This window comes from Palaemon carinicauda, chromosome 26 (genome assembly GCF_036898095.1).
Source record: "Palaemon carinicauda isolate YSFRI2023 chromosome 26, ASM3689809v2, whole genome shotgun sequence".
Classification (NCBI taxonomy): domain Eukaryota; kingdom Metazoa; phylum Arthropoda; class Malacostraca; order Decapoda; family Palaemonidae; genus Palaemon; species Palaemon carinicauda.
The window spans coordinates 11,180,194-11,197,693 of NC_090750.1; the positions used below are offsets into that span (position 1 = coordinate 11,180,194).

Consider the following 17,500-nt stretch of genomic DNA (forward strand, 5'->3'; position numbering starts at 1 on the left):
CTTAGTCGTTTCGCTGTCCTTTCCAGTTTGTTTCTTAGACACTCCTATCTCTGGTCCTAGGACAAGGCAAGATACGCACTGCGTCCTTTCCCAAGATGAACACTCGTTAATATGACAGGCCATTTATCTTCTAGCCATTTCATCATCAACAAAACCGTTTGAAAAAGATTGAAGAATTCGTCGGGGGATTCCTCTGTGTACTATGGAACTATCTTCTGGCGTTTGCTACAATAAACATGGGATCGTGCAATGCAGAGATCATCTCAATCTAAGTTGCCGACGTAGCACTAGCTTTCAACAGTTCCAACTCCATTGCATGTAAGGTAATTTCTCTCGCCTCTTCTCTCTCTTTTTCTTCTCGTTCTGTCTCATTTTCTTCCATTTCCCTTGGATCTCTTGCAATCTCTATGGTTTCTCCTCTCTCAACTTCTTTCCCTCTTGCTATCTCTCTTGCCTCATCTCTCTTTTCTGCCATCATCTTCAACTTAATTAAATTTTCTTCAGCGGAAATTCGTTGACTCTCAGCCACTGCATTCCTTTCTGCTTTCATCGTTCAGTTTGTAGGTCTACTGATCCTTGCTTCGATACGATTTCTGGTTCAGCATTCTCCAAAAGTTCGAGAGTGCTTCAATATCTTTTTCCGACAACTTTCCCAAGTTTATCAAGGCTTCTATGGCTAGGCACTTGATTTGGGCTTTAATCATTCCACTTGTTGCATGGCCACCACAATTCATTAAAATAGAGAGCCACTGAGCTCTATTTACAATAGCTTGCAACAATTCCTGAACAACTGAGTTTTTCATAAACTCTTGTACAAAAATTATACCTCTCAAAAAAATATTCTAACAATACACTCAATCCTATCAACACTAAACCGGCCAAACCTTTACTCAAAACACGGGCCTGTTATCACCATTATTTAAAACAAACTCGATGAATCTCAAGGTCTGGGCACCAAAAACAAATATTATGGCTAGCGAATTACATAAATTCCCAAGCTCTCACACTCACCTGGTTTATCTTAGAAAAATCTGATGCATCCTAGAAATATACTAAGCTCTTTGAAAATAGCAAAACTCCCAGACAGTAATATATATGAACAATGAATATTCAAAGGTCTCTTAAATTACTGAAAACAGATATTAGGTGATTATTTTACATGAACTATTCTAAAACCAACCTTTTACTTCGGTTCTTAGTCAGGGAATCGAGAGAAGTACTAAGAAAGATATTGGTGATCAAAATGATACAAACTTCACATAAATTAATATATTTTATAAAAAGCTTACAATTACTCAAAAAGAATTGAAAAAAAAATTGATTAACTCCAAATATTGAATCTGAACTAAACCTTAGATCAAAACAAAAGAAAGACACTTTGAAAATTTATACAATCACTTGTTTCACTGAAAATTTATTTATAAAAAATATCTAATTTTGACTATTAATGAAAAGATGTACCACTATAATACTCTAATGAACAAACAATATTGATATATATATATATATATATACATATATATATATATATATATATATATATATATATATATATATATATGTAACTGTTGAACTTAATTCTTTTGGTTCACAGAAAGTTACAGGACAGTTAAGAAATTTTTTTAATGTACTTCACTATTTAATCTAAATCTCACAGGTCCCATTGCAAAAATGTATGTTATAAAATGTACTTGCATTACTACACTACACTATTAACTCATCGCCCAATGATATTGCCAACCTTCTAATAACTCTATACACCTTATACGTTGGGTAAAAATTCCCTTTTTCACGTTTGAGAGGATAACACTTTAAACACTCGAAAGGAGAGAGGGCTGGTGGATTTTTGCTCTTTCAAAAGGATAGGCTGGGTCTGTTCTGCTGCTTATGCCTCCCTCGGGTAGTAGGTTGGCCAGAGCACCAGCTGCCCGTTGAGATATTACCACTAGAGAGGCATTGGATCCTTTGACTGGCCAGACAGTAATGCACTGGATCCCTCTCTCTGGTTACGGCTTATTTTTTCTTTGCCTACACTTACACAGGATAGTTTCGCTTATTCTTCACATATTCTCGCCTTTCCTTATACACCTGACAACAATGAGATGCAAAACAATTCTTCACCTAAGGGGTTAATTACTGCACTGCAATTGTTCAGTGTACTTTCCTCTTGGTAACGTTAGAAGAGACTCTTTAGGTATGGTAAGCAGCTCTTCTAAGAGAAGGACACTCCAAAATCAAACCCTTGTTCTCTAGTCTTGGGTAGTGCCATAGCCTCTGTACCATGGTCTACTACTGTCTTGGGTTAGAGTTCTCTTGCTTGAGGGTACACTCGGTCACACTATTCTATCTCATTATCTTTTTTCTTCCTCTTATTTTTTTGAAGTGGTGTGTTTGGCAGGCTTAATACAAGGGCCATGGATGCCTGGTGGTTTATCAACAGGTTGTCTTTTCCTTTTCTGATTTTTTTTCGTCTCAAAACCATCCTTACTGTCCTCTCTTCAGTTGAAGTGGCTATCCTGGAAGGTATTTAGCCTTGCATGGTGTATCAGCTCCTCCATGTTGACAAGTTTTTCCCACTTTTTACTATAGTCTATGTGTTTTATCAATCACTTTATTTATAATTCTGTACATCTTGTTTTTGTTATAATTCTTGTTAATATAGTTTTTAAGTATGATGTCTCTTTTTCATTTCTGTTAATTCTTATGCTGTCTGGAGACATTGAGCGAAATCTCGGACCAGTATGTCCTAGATTTCGTTTAATGTCGTCTTCTGTATCGCAATATTCGTGATCTTCATGCAAATATTCAAGACCTTACAGTTGCATCCAGACAGTATGACATTCTTTTGTGCTCAGAAACTCTGGTTTCTAATATCAGGCAGTCATCTGAGCTCTGGTTTTAAGGAGCCAATAATATTGAAACGTGATTCCATCCCTAGGGCCAGGGAAATGCCTGTGTATATTAGGATTGAGTACCCTGCTTCTCATAAGTCCTGCTATCAATGTGGATGTTATGAGATTCAGGTAATTAAAGTTTGTGGCAGGCATAACAACTTTTATTTATGTTCGATCTACCGTAATCCAGACATGGATGATTCTATCTTTGATTGTCTTCTTACCATTATGGCTAAGATACAAGAAGATGATAGAAAGGCTTCTTTTGTATTTACTGGGGATTTTAATGCTCACCATAGGGAGTGGTTAAGTTCTATGTCTCCTACCGATCGCCATAGCTTAAGTGCTTTAGACTTTGCCTCTGAATCAGGCTGTGAGCATATCATAATTGAAGCTACCCACAGGTCTGGTAATTGCTTGGACCCCGTATACACTGACTCCCCTGGCGTTATAACTAGTAAGGTTGGTTCTCCAATCGGGACATGTGATCATGCCTTGATTTCATTAGTAGTGAAGACTGAGCAGCCTGTCCCTGATATATCACACTCTTGAAAATTTTTTATGAAATCCCAACCAGACTGGAATGGGATTTTGCATGATCTTTTGTGCTTGAATTAGTCACAATTATATAGTAGTTTAGATCCTGTTGTCCCTTTGAATGAGAATCTAGTCAACATAATTGATAGGCGTATCCCTTCTCATGTTCTAAGGTTCCAAGTGAAGGACAAACCGTGGTTCAATGATGATTGTAGACGTGCTTATTTGGAGAAGCAGGAGACCTATCATTTTTGGGAGAGTAACAGATCCAATTTGACCTGGAATAACTACACTCTCCTCCGAGCTCTTGCTCTGAGAGTTTATGCCTCAACTGAAAAGGAGTACAATTTAACCATAAAAGAAACCATTTCTAGTACAACCCAGGAACATAAATGGTGGTCTACCCTTAAATCTGCACTCTTTGGTGTAGATGCAATAGTTCCTCCTTTACTTAAACCAGATGGCTCAGTCTCTCATTGTCCAAAGGAAAAGGCAATACTTTTGGCTGATGTTTCTGACAGCAAACAGAGTAAGGAAAAACTTGAACTTCCTCATTCATGTTTTCCTGAGGCTAAACTAACTAGTTTAGCTTTTCGATCTAGTGAAATTAAAGCTCTGTTTATGGACCTTGGTGCTTATGGAGGTGTAGACCCAAATGGTATTTTTCCATTGTTTTTTTTATAAAGACAGCAGATTTCTTAGCTCCGAAGTTATCTGTTATTTTGCGCAAGTTAGCAAGAAGAAGAGCCTTTGGCCCTTGTTGAGGGATTGGTAATGTTACTCCTCTATTTACATGTGTTTTTGGTACCTCAAGTCCCACTGATTACCGCCCAGTTTCCATAACTCCCATATTATCTAGAGTTTTTGAGCGTCTTTTGACAAAACGTCATCATAGGTTTGCTGAAGGTAATCATCTATTCCCTAGTTTGCAATTTGGTTTTCGTAAAGGCCTCGGAGCATGTTATGCCTTTCTTACAATCTCCAATGCTGTATTGAAATCCTTTGATTGTGGTCAGGAAGTTTGTATGATTGGCCTTGATTTTAGGCCAAAAAAATCAGTTGGGAGTGGGTGAGTCGTTTCTTAGCATTATTATTGATTTTCTAAGTAATAGATCTCAAAGAGTTGTTGTTGATTTGCACCATAGTGAGTATAGGAATGGGATATCAGGTGTTCCACAGGGTAGTGTTCTTGGCCCATTACTTTTCATACTATGTGTAGAAATCACGAAAGCTGACACGTGATGAATATAAAATGTATTATAGCCACAAAACGAAAAATGAAAAGACTTGATTCGAGTTAGTACTTTCATCCACTGAGGACATTATCAAACTCAACAATGAGAATACATATACAAAGACATCGTATTTATACAGAAGAAGGGGATCCAACAGCTGTCAGTTTCTTAATAATTCCGGAAAAGTCAGATTTTAGATAAAAGGATAATACTAGATTAACGGAAAACAAACCTGGGCTTAGATTCAAATTTCTACCTTGAGTATAGGAGATTAAAAATGATTCAAAAATATTCCTTTGGAAATAGTCATTTACATGGATTTCTTTTTCTGCCTTTGACCAACCAATTCTGTGACTTGACTCTAACCAGTGGGAGGCCAAGGCATTATTAACCCTGGATAGGTACGCTCCTCGGACACCCCTTTAAGGGTATACTCGGACGCGAACGACCCCGACGCCAAAAGAAATTCTTGAAAAATCAGTTTTTGCAGTAACCTCCTTTTTTCTTTTGCCAAAAAAAACTTCAATGAATGCTTAAAACAACTGTAAAGATAAATACTACTCATCTGCAGAAAAACTATTTATTATAAATATTTTAAAAAATTAAGTAGAAAAAAAAGACCTGACATAAAAATTCATAAAAAAAAAGTTTATACATATATACACAAATCCTTTTAGGAATTGATTCTTGAATGTTTAGGACACATCTTGATGTATTTTGGATGAAGTCAGACCCATGGAGGTGAAGATCTGAAATGAGAAAAAAAGGGTAACTTTTTTTGGCCAAAAAAATTTGTCCAAATTTCATGAATTTTTTTGGGTACCCAAATGAAATAGGAAGTGGCTAATTTTCTTAGGGAATAAACATATGTTATCCTACAATAGAAATATGTAAAAAAATCTTCATTATTTTGTGAATTACATTTATATCAGGGGCCATATCTAAAGGTAATTTTTTGAGTACTTAGAAATTTCGTAAAAAAATACATATATTTAATATATAATATGATATTTATGCAGGTAAAAATATACCAAAATATCACAAATTATATAGGGAACAAGAATATATATAGATAGGGCAGCTTACGCTTCGGATATGTCCACAAAATGGCCGCCAACCACACTGACTCAGACTCCCTAATCTGCCACTTGAAATGTAGGAAGGGTATGTCAATTTCAAGGTGTTATTTACTAATCTAATTATTATTGGATATGCATAAAAATTGTATGGTGGGTTGCTGGATAATTGTCGATTATTTTACGACTGTAAAATTAAAATTCTGACCCAAAAAAATTTTTTTGAAGGGAAATAAAATCGAAAAAAAGAAAAAATGTAAAACAATATAATATTTTAGCTAAAAAAATTTGATGATATTCAATCAAAAAAAAAGTAAACAAAATTTTCCGACAAATAAACATCTAGAGGAATCATTACTCTGTGATAGTTCCTTAGTACGTAGTAATTTTGAAAGAATTGGGAAAAAACGAAAAAATGGCAATCACCGGAAAATCGAACACATACCTATATATACGCCATATCTGGCTAAAAAAAAGATAGGCATGGGTAGCCAGATCATCTAGAAACACTTTCCAACACTATAAAAATATAAGTTTTGCGACACTACTTGCCAATTCCTTACGGTAACATGACTAAGCGAAAAAATGCAAAACAAATAAAAAGGGGCACTCGCGGAAAAATGGCTAACATTCTAATATACGGCATTTCAGAAAAAAAAAATTCAGCCACGTGCTAGGCAAACCATGAAGGCACATTTTCCGACAAATAAACATCTAAATGAATCATTACTCTGTGATAGTTCCTTAGTACGTAGTAATTTTGAAAGAAATGGGAAAAAACGAAAAAATGGCAATCACAGGAAAATCGAACACATACCTATATATACGCCATATCTGGCTAAAAAAATAAAGATAGGCATGGGTAGCCAGATCATCTAGAAACACTTTCCAACACTATAAAATTATAAGTTTTGCGACACTACTTGCCAATTCCTTACGGTAACATGACTAAGCAAAAAAATGCAAAACAAATAAAAAGGGGCACTCGTGGAAAAATGGCCATTCTAATATACGGCATTTCAGAAAAAAAAAATTTCAGCCACGTGCTAGGCAAACCATCAAGGTACATTTTCCGACAAATAAACATATAAAGGAATCATTACTCTGTGATAGTTCCTTAGGACGTAGTAATTTTGAAAGAAATGGGAAAAAAAGAAAAAATGGCAATCACAGGGAAATCGAACACATACTTATATATACGCCATATCTGGCTAAAAAAAATAGGCATGGGTAGCCAGATCATCTAGAAACACTTTTCAACACTATAAAAATATAAGTTTTGCGACACTACTTGCCAATTCCTTACGGTAACATGACTAAGCAAAAAAATGCAAAACAAATAAAAAGGGGCACTCGCGGAAAAATGCCCAACATTCTAATATACGGCATCTCAGATAAAAAAAAAGACATGCACGTGTTAGCCCAACCATCAAGGCACACTTTCTAACACATAAACATGAAAAAAAAATCAATAATATATGGCAATTCCTTACTACGTAGTAAATTTTTACAAATATTGAAAAAAAACAGAAATTGGCAACCGCAGTTAAATACCCAATATACCAATAACTACGTCGTATCTGACAAAAACAAAATCACGCATGGGTAGCCAGATCATCTAGACACACTTTCCAACACTAAAAAAGCAAAAGTTTTACGACACTATTTCGCAATATCTTACGGAAAAATGACTTGGCAAAAAAATTAAAAAAAATGAAAAAGGGGTACTCGCGGTAAAATGCCCGATATTCTAATATACGGCATCTCAGATAAAAAAAAAGACATGCACGTGTTAGCCCAACCATCAAGGCACACTTTCTAACACATAAACATGAAAAAAATGAATAATATACGGCAATTCCTTACTACGTAGTAATTTTTACAAATATTGAAAAAAAACAGAAATTGGTAACCGCAGTTAAATACCCAATATACCAATAACTACGTCGTATCTGACAAAAACAAAGTCATGCATGGGTAGCCAGATCATCTAGACACACTTTCCAACACTAAACAAGCAAAAGTTTTACGACACTATTTGGCAATATCTTACGGAAAAATGACTTGGCAAAAAAATTAAAAAAAATGAAAAAGGGACACTCGCGGTAAAATGGTCCTCGTGGAGATGAACGACATTTTAACTAAAAAAAAAATCATGCACATGGTAGCCAAACAATCCACCAAGACTTTCCACAACTGATAACCTATACAAGTTGCACCATTCTACGACAATTTCATAATACGTAATAACTTTGATAATAATGCAAACTACCTTAGAAGGGTAAACTCGGTCGCGCTCGACCCCGACGCGTCTCAGAAATCGGGGAAGGAGTACAGCTACAGCAATGCACATCTGGACACTACTAGGGCGTGTAGGGGAGATACCTCCTGCAGGTCGATCACCCACAAATTCAGTCACGGGGGTGAGTCAAGTGAGAAAAACCTGTTTTTTTTTGACGCTCGGGGTCGCGAACGACCCACCGTACCTATCCAGGGTTAAGAGAACCCCTGGACACGGCCACCTGATGCTATTTTAATCTGACTGGGATACTTTTGGATGTTTGGCCGACATAGAATAAGTTACACTCCGAACAAGTAATGCTATATATTACATTATTAACATTTCCAGAACTATTCTTATTTAACATGTTTTTTAATGTACATTTATATTTAAACACTATATCAATGTCTAGTTTTTTTTTCAAAAGTGGTATAACATCTAAAAAACAGACATGAATTGGCAAACAAAGCATATTATTAATTGTTTCTTTACTCATATTGGACACTATAAAATGTTTTCTTAGCCTTATTCATACATTTTTCCAAGAAATATTTGGGATAGCAAAGATCTGTTGCAATTTTTTCTATTTTAGTGAACTTGTCTTCAATGTAATCTGGGCTACAAATTCTAAATGCCCTAAGGTACATTGAGGAAAAAACTGAATGTTTTATATTTTTAAAGTGACGGCAGTAAAAATGTACAAATGAAAAATTATTTGTAGGCTTTCTATAAATAAAAAACTTAAATTTATTTGTTTTTCTAACTATTAGAACATCTAAAAATGGGATACGGATATTTTCTTCATTTTCTATAGTAAATTTTATAGATGGTACTAATGAGTTAATAATTGAAACAAAACCATCATGATTAAAATGTTCTTCTAAAATACCGAGAACATCATCAACATATCGATACCAAATAATTTTGGAAAACCACACTGGAGGAATTAATCTAGATTAAAAAAACTCCATATATATGTTGGATAAAAGTGGGGACAAAGGATTACCCATAGCCATACCAAAAACTTGTTTTTGATAATCTCCATTAAAACTAAATTTACACTTTTTAATGCACAAACAAATGAGTTCAATAATAGTATGGGTTGATAAAGGTAAATCATAAGCATCAAAATACTCGACAGAAAATGCAATTATTCGACAGGTATATGTAAAGAAGAATTGTCATAGACTTTTATTCTTCTTTTTGGCGGAGTAGAATGGTCAATGGCATACAAGTATTATGGATCAGGGTTCGAAACATGGTAGGTCAGATACTATAGTCTTTGAGTAATTCCTTTTCGCCTGGGACTTTGATCCCGAGGTCGTGAGGAGAATCCAGGCTTCAATGTATTAATATATATGGCTTATTTGAAATAAGAAAAACATGTTCAAATGTTCAAAATTTATCATTAATCGAATGTCTGTTCCCAAATCTAGCAATTAGCTACGATAGGGAAGATGGGTTGATTTCAATTCAAAAAACCTCAATTCGACAGGTATATGTACAGAAGAATTTTCATTGACTTTTATCATTCTTCGTTGCTGAGTGATAAAATCAATGGCATACAAGTATTCTGGTTCAAAACCCGGCCGGTCAGATACTATAGTCTTTGAGTTATTTCCCCTGGGGATCTGATCCCGATGTTGTTAAGAGAATCTAGAATGTATTATTATGTATGTCTTATTTGAAATATGAAAAACACGTTTAAATGTGCAAAATTATTCATTAATCGAATGTCAAGTCCCAAACCTACCAATTAGCTACGATGGTGAAGATGGGTTGATTTCCATTCTAAGTACAAAAAACCTCAATTTGACCGTTATATGTACAAAAAGAATTGACATTGACTTTTATCTATCTTGGTGGCTGAGTAGTATGGGCAATGGCATACAAGTATCCTAGACCAGAGCTTGAAACCCGGCCGGTCAGATACTATAAACTGAGTGATTTCTCCTGGGGCTCTGATCCTGAGGTCGTTAGGAGAATCCAGTCTTTAATGTAATAATATATATGACTTATTTGACGGACGATAAGCACGTTTAAAATGTGCAAAATTATATAATATATATATATATATATATATATATATATATTATATATATATATATATATATATATGTGTGTGTGTTTGTGTGTGTGTGTGTGTGTGTATAAATATCTATCTATCTATCTATCTATCTATCTATCTATCTATATATATATATATATATATATATATAAAATACATTTACATATATATATATATATATATATATAAATATATATATAAATATAAATATATTTATATATATACAGTATATATATACATATATATTATATATAGCTAGATAGATAGATAGATGTGTATAAAATATGCCCAAATTTGGGCGTGATAATTCAAGATATTACGTTATTATGATATTAAATGCAGAAGATACACGATGATAGAATGTGCCATGCATATGTTTGTATATAAGAGATATTCTTCTATAATACTAGTAAAAAAAATTACAGATTATTTTAAGAACAAAAGTATAACGTTCAGTTATCGTTATTATTTTTCTTTTTTAGTTCATATGTATAATACTGGCAATACAATACATTTTAACTCAAATACATTATTTGAAAGAATGCAAAAGGGGTGTGGAGGATTTATTTTTGCTTTATTTTAATTTTTGTTTTTGCCAAATCCTGTGAGAGAGAGAGAGAGAGAGAGAGAGAGAGAGAGAGAGAGAGAGAGAGAGAGAGATTGTGTTAGCGAGCGAAAGTAGTTAGTGTAACGATCGTTTGTGGTGAGAAAGACTGTTGGTATAAATGAGATTGTTTGTTTATGTTTTAGTTAGGTTACGACAGTGGTGAATGTCTTGGGTGAATGCTTATTTTGATTTGACTGCTGTAACCGTCAGTTGTGTGAACGCTGGATTTATTATTTTTGTATTACCAGCGACGAAGTGATTATTTTAATTCTGAGTAAGTACAGTTTTGTTTTTCTTTGCTTGTCGTGATTGTGAATGATAGGAACAATTTATTATTTATCTTTGATTATAGTGCGATAGCTCAGTTAGTTAGGAGTGTTCATAAGTGTTTTTCTTTTTTTATTTTGGCAGGCCGTGATTCCTCCTTTGAGAGAGATATTTTGAATATTGATTGATGACCTGGCTTGATATAAAGGACTTGGAACTGACTGCTATTTTAGATTTGGATATAATTGGTAACGACTTGGCTGTAATAAGAAATTTTCGGATGATGATGATGACGATGATGACATCCCGGAACCCAATTAGGGAGGCAGTGGTGACAATTTGCCACGCAGTGGATTGTTGACCACAAAGCTGTGGTAGTTGCCTATAAAAGACTGTTGGCCCTTGTGTGGACGAAGGGGTCCACTCAGAAATATAAAATATTTCTGTTTATCTTTGTGGTTGTGGTATATTTTAGCGTATAAGTTTTGTTAGGGTTAATTGATTGCGGAAGTTTTTTTTATTAATGTTTATTTTGTGTTAAGTTAAGTTTGTATTACTGAGTTGTGATTATTTTTTTGGTTATGGAATATGGTTGGTGATTTTTAGTATTAAGTGATTGTTTTTAATATTAGGAAATATAGTTTTAAAGTTATGTTTTGGTTTGTTTTTTGTCCTTTTGTCCAAGAGTCCCGCTGCTGATAACGTAAGGGGAAAGTTTGTATTGAGGAGACATTGGTCTGTTTAGAGTGATTCAAGGGTGTGGGGGTTGTTTTGCAACATCCCGCCACAGGGGAAACTTAAATGTTTTTACTCAAATTTCCACTTCTTTCCTTATTTCATTATTTTGTACTTTGAACATCCACCATAGGCTAGCAATCGATCTACCTAGATAGCACCAAACCTTGCAATTTGGGTTTTATTTATTTAGCTTCAAATTCAGAATAAGAATATGTCCAACATCACCTTCAACAAGTTTGGGAAATTTGGCAAATCCACCCTACTATAAGCTCTATCGACATTGTCGGTGATCATGTTTCATTATCCACTTTGCCTGGGAATTAATCTAGTCTATGAACATGCTATATTCATAGCCAAGACAATTTTTATATGAGATTTTTCCTTTGAGATATTTAATTTTAGAAACGTTTTTTGAGGTATTATAATAATTATAACTATACAGTTCTATATAAATATATATATGTATATATATATATATATATATATATATGTATGTATGTATGTATGTATGTATGTATGTATGTATGTGTATATATATATATATATATATATATATATTTTTTTTTATTTAAATAAAACTCGAAAAATATGATTATAATTTATCTATTAGAATATCGTCCCTTAAGTTAGATTTGTTTTCCTGTTTCATATTTTAGACTAAATTTTGATATATTTTTCCTCCTACATTACATCACTACATTCAATTATATCTGAAACAAAGCACTGTAATAACAAAATTCATTTACGCATTTCGTAATGAATTTTACTTTTAAGTAAACGACTTGTATACTGTTTTCCCGTAACCTACTCTGCAAACAAACACGAACACTTACTTTGATAATATTGTTTGCAATTTAGTGTTTTCCAACTGCATATACCAGCGAACGAAAAGGTAAGGAAAGAAAAATAGCGGCTTATAAACCTCTCAGATTTATTCGACTGCACTTTGTTTCTTCTAAAATTGTTTTCAATTTTCGCTGCTCTACTGCTATTGGTTTCGACAAAGGGACTTACTGAAATTTAAATATATGAGTAATATATATCTATATCTATCTATCTATCTATCTATCTATCTATCTATCTATATATATATATATATATATATATATAAATACATATACATACATATGTATGTCTATATGTCTATTTATATAGGTATCTCTCTCTCTCTCTCTCTCTCTCTCTCTCTCTCTGTATATATATATATATATATATATACTCTCTCTCTCTATATATATATGTAAATATATTATGTAAATATATACATATGCATATGTGTATATATATACTGTACAGTATACGTATATATACATATATATATATCTATATATATATACATATATATATATATATATATGTATATATATATAATATATATATGCGTGTGTGTAAATATGTATATATATATATATATACATATATATACATATATATATATATATATATACATATATATATATATCTATATATATATATATATATAAATATATATATATATATATATATCTCTCTCTTATATATATATATAAAATATATATATATATATGTGTGTGTGTGTGTGTATATATATATACATATATTGTACAGTATACACATATATATATATATATATGCGTGTGTGTGTAAATTTGTATATATATATATATATGTGTGTGTGTGTGTGTGTGTGTGCAGTTGTGCACTTCCACATGCGTTTGTTTAATTTTTTTAGTTTGTCAATTCCTCGTCTTCTCTTCCTCCAACCCCCCCCCCCCCCCCTCCTCTGTAATCTCCAGAAATCAACTTTGTTATGTTTAATGTCCGTTTACTATCTGGCATTCTCCTTATATGTCATGCCCGTGCTCATTTCCTTTTCTTGCCTGTTCTTATTGTATCCTCTTCTTTAGTTTGCTCTCTTATCCATGTTATTCTTTTCCTCTCTCAAATTTTAATCCCCATCATTATTCTTTTCATAGTAATTTGATTGGCAAATAGCTTATGTTCAAGAAAGGCTGAACGTTTTTAATGCATGATATATTACTGGTAGGATCATTTTACTAATTAATTTATTTTAGAGAAGTGTAATTTTAATTTCCTAAATTTCCCCATCCTCTGCTTACTCCTCTTTTAATTTCGGTCTAGTGTCTTGAGGAGATTTTTTTTTCTTTTTTTTTCTTAAGTACGCATATTCATTATAAATCTCTGGAGGTTTGACCATAATTCTTATATGTTATCTCTCAGCGTTCCCATTGAAAATTGTCGTATTTTTACTCATATTGCTTTCCAGTCTTACATTTCTTGTTTCCTTATCCCGATCCTCTATCGTCTTTTGCAATTACTCTTATGATTCACTAAACAAATATTTTCTTAAAATTATAAGTTTTTATGATACACCCCATTATTACTAACTCCTATATTTCCCCAATCGTTTTCTTGACCGTTTTCCAGGCATGCTTTGTATAATTTACGAGAGATGGGGTGTCGCTGTCTAAATTTTCTCACAATAGGATTTTCTCTCTCTCTCTCTCTCTCTCTCCTCTCTCTCTCTCTCTCTCTCTCTATATATATATATATATATATATATATTATATATATGTGTGTTAGGTGTTTGTGTGTTTTCTATATTTGAAAATATATCTATTTAGGTTAGTTACCTCAAATTATAAGTTTTTCTGCCCTTTATTCCTATGAATCTGACAAATTGGTACGTACCCTTATCTCAACACACTCTCTTACACATACAAACACCAAAGATATTGTAGGAAAACTGCTGGCAAGCAGTAATCATAAATCTAATCATCTCATCTTTGCTTATCTTTGATTTCATGTGGTGAAATACATATTTCTTATGCCCAAATGGGATTTCTGTTTGCATGCTTCACATATAAAAATATAATTTTGTACTCCTCTCTGCTAAAATACAATTGTGTGCATTCATAACGAAGGAAATAAGGATCGATGGCGCAATTAGATGACCAGGAAATTGTTGCTTGATTAAACTCAGGTCAATTGTATTTAAAAAGAAATTTTTGCTAAAATAATATTTATTATTCAACTTTCAAATGAAATTACTTGACTTTGTTTAGTTATGATGATTACTATCCCATACTGAGGAGTGACTAGCCTCCTGAATTATAAGATTATATTGATATAAAAAACGTTTTTCGGCTATAAAATTGAATTAGGACAAGAATAAAATAATATTAGGAGAAATTAGAAGTGCTTTCAAAAAATTTAATACAGAACGGTAGCATTATCTGCATATGCGGAAAAGTATTTATTAAAGGACATATTTGTGGGGAATTCTAAATATCTAGAATAGGTTTTAAAGCCAAATTTTATACCATTCCTTCCATAAAGATTTAGGTTGACACTTTTTCACACATGATTATGAAACCTTTCTTTCTGTAATTAAACTTAAAAAACAATTTTTAATCAAATCTATATAAAGATCTATTTCTCGTACCCAATCGGTGAATAAGATGCGTTTTTTTGTAAAAATTCTTTCTAAAGTAATAAAGATTATTACTTTTCTTCCTTCAGGATACATATTTCTGTACCACTTTTATCCATGTTAGAATACATTATATTTTTAATTTTCATCCACAGCTCCGATACTTCACCCTATTATTTTCCTTCCCAGTTGAAGTATTCTCCAAAGCTGGCCTATAAAACTTGGTAGTTGTCCATCGTACAAGAGGATTATTAGTATTGATGTTCAATTTTAGCTAGAAACGAATAAAAAAAATCCAAATACCCTTGAGGTATTGGTATTTTGTGCTCACACTGATCAAATATACGTGTATATATATATATATATATACTGTATGTATAATATATATATATATATATTTATATACATTTACATACATATATATTATATATATATGAATATAAACTCATATATACACACATATATATATATATATATATTTATATATTTATATTATGTATATATATATATATATATATATGAATATAAACTCATATATACACACACATATAATATATATATATATATATATATATATTTATATATTTATATTATGTATTTATAGGTAAATCGGTATATTTATATATTTTTAATATGTATGTATAGGTAAATCGGTATATACCTGTATGTATTATATTTATATAAATATATATTTATTATATATATATATATATATATATATTTTTTATACATATATACATATATATAAAAATATAAGATAGGTATATATATATTTGTATATATATATATATATATAATATGTATATATAAATATATATTTATATATATATATTATATATATTAACATTTATATATATATATATATATATAAAAATAAATTTAGGTATATACATATATATATAATATATATATAAACATAAATATATATAAATGTAATATATATATATATATATATTTATATATATATATATATATATATTTATATATTATATACATATATATGTATATATATATATATATATATGCATATATATATATATATTATGCATATATGTATATGTATTTATATATAGTATATATAGATATATAAATATATTTATACATGTATATATATATACATGTATATATATATATATATATATATATTTATATATATATATATATATATATATACATTTATGTATTATAAACGCAAAAGAGAAAATTAAATGACTCTATAGGGGTTAGTTTCGGTTACTTTAATCGGACTCAAAGTAAATAAAAGGAGAAAGCGTTATATAATTTAAAAAAAAACTCGGAAGGAATGTTGCAGAGGGGAGAGAAGGGCCATGTTGGGGTCCCTCCGAGCACAACTGGCTTGCAAGTTTTCAATCCTGTCATTCGGAACTTTTCTTAAATATGACTAATCTGGTATAATCAAGAAACTGACAACTTGATGATATATATATATATATATATTATATGTGTGTGTGTGTGTGTGTGTGTGTTTGTGTGATTGTGTATGTTTTTATGTGTAAAAGTAGAGAAATTAATTTCAAAGTCTGATTTATCTGGAATCATCAAATTGTCAGTTTCTTGATTATACCAGATTAGTCATATTTAAGAAAAGTTCCGAATGACAGGATTGAGAACTTGTAAGCCAGTCGTGCTCGGAGGGACCCAACATGGCCCTTCTCCTCCCTCTGCAACATCCTTCCGAGTTTTTTTTAAATTATATAACGCTTTCCTCCTTTTATTTACTTTGGGTCCGATTAAAGAAACCGAAACTAACCCCTATAGAGTCATTTTATTTTCTCTTTTGCGTGTATAATACATAAATGTATATATATATATATATATACATATATATATATATATATACATATATATATATATATATATTACATATATATATATATATATATACATATATATATATATATACATATATATATATATATATATATACATATATATATATATATATATACATATATATATATACATGTATATATATATATATATATATACATATATATATATATATATATACATGTATATATATATATATATATGTATATATATATATATACATGTATATATATATATATATATACATGTATATATATATAGATATATATACATGTATATATATATATATATATGCATATATATATATATATATATCCTGAAGACGGAATTTACGGACCTTCCAATAATGAAGCGCTCATGTAATCAGCAATTTAGGCAAATATACCACTTTCAATTCCCTCCATGCAAAAGAGGCAAAATATGTTTACAAAGATCTCTATAAAGATCAGCAAAATTATTCGACGAATTACCAATCCTGCCGTTGAATGAAAACGATCGTTTTTTTTTCTGTCT

General features: G+C 31.3%; 1 pseudogene; it reads right to left on the reverse strand.

The window, feature by feature from the left end:
* Positions 1–3,599: 3,599 nt before the first annotated feature.
* Positions 3,600–17,500, reverse strand: part of LOC137619780 (sodium- and chloride-dependent taurine transporter-like) — a 34,793-nt pseudogene continuing 20,892 nt past the window's right edge.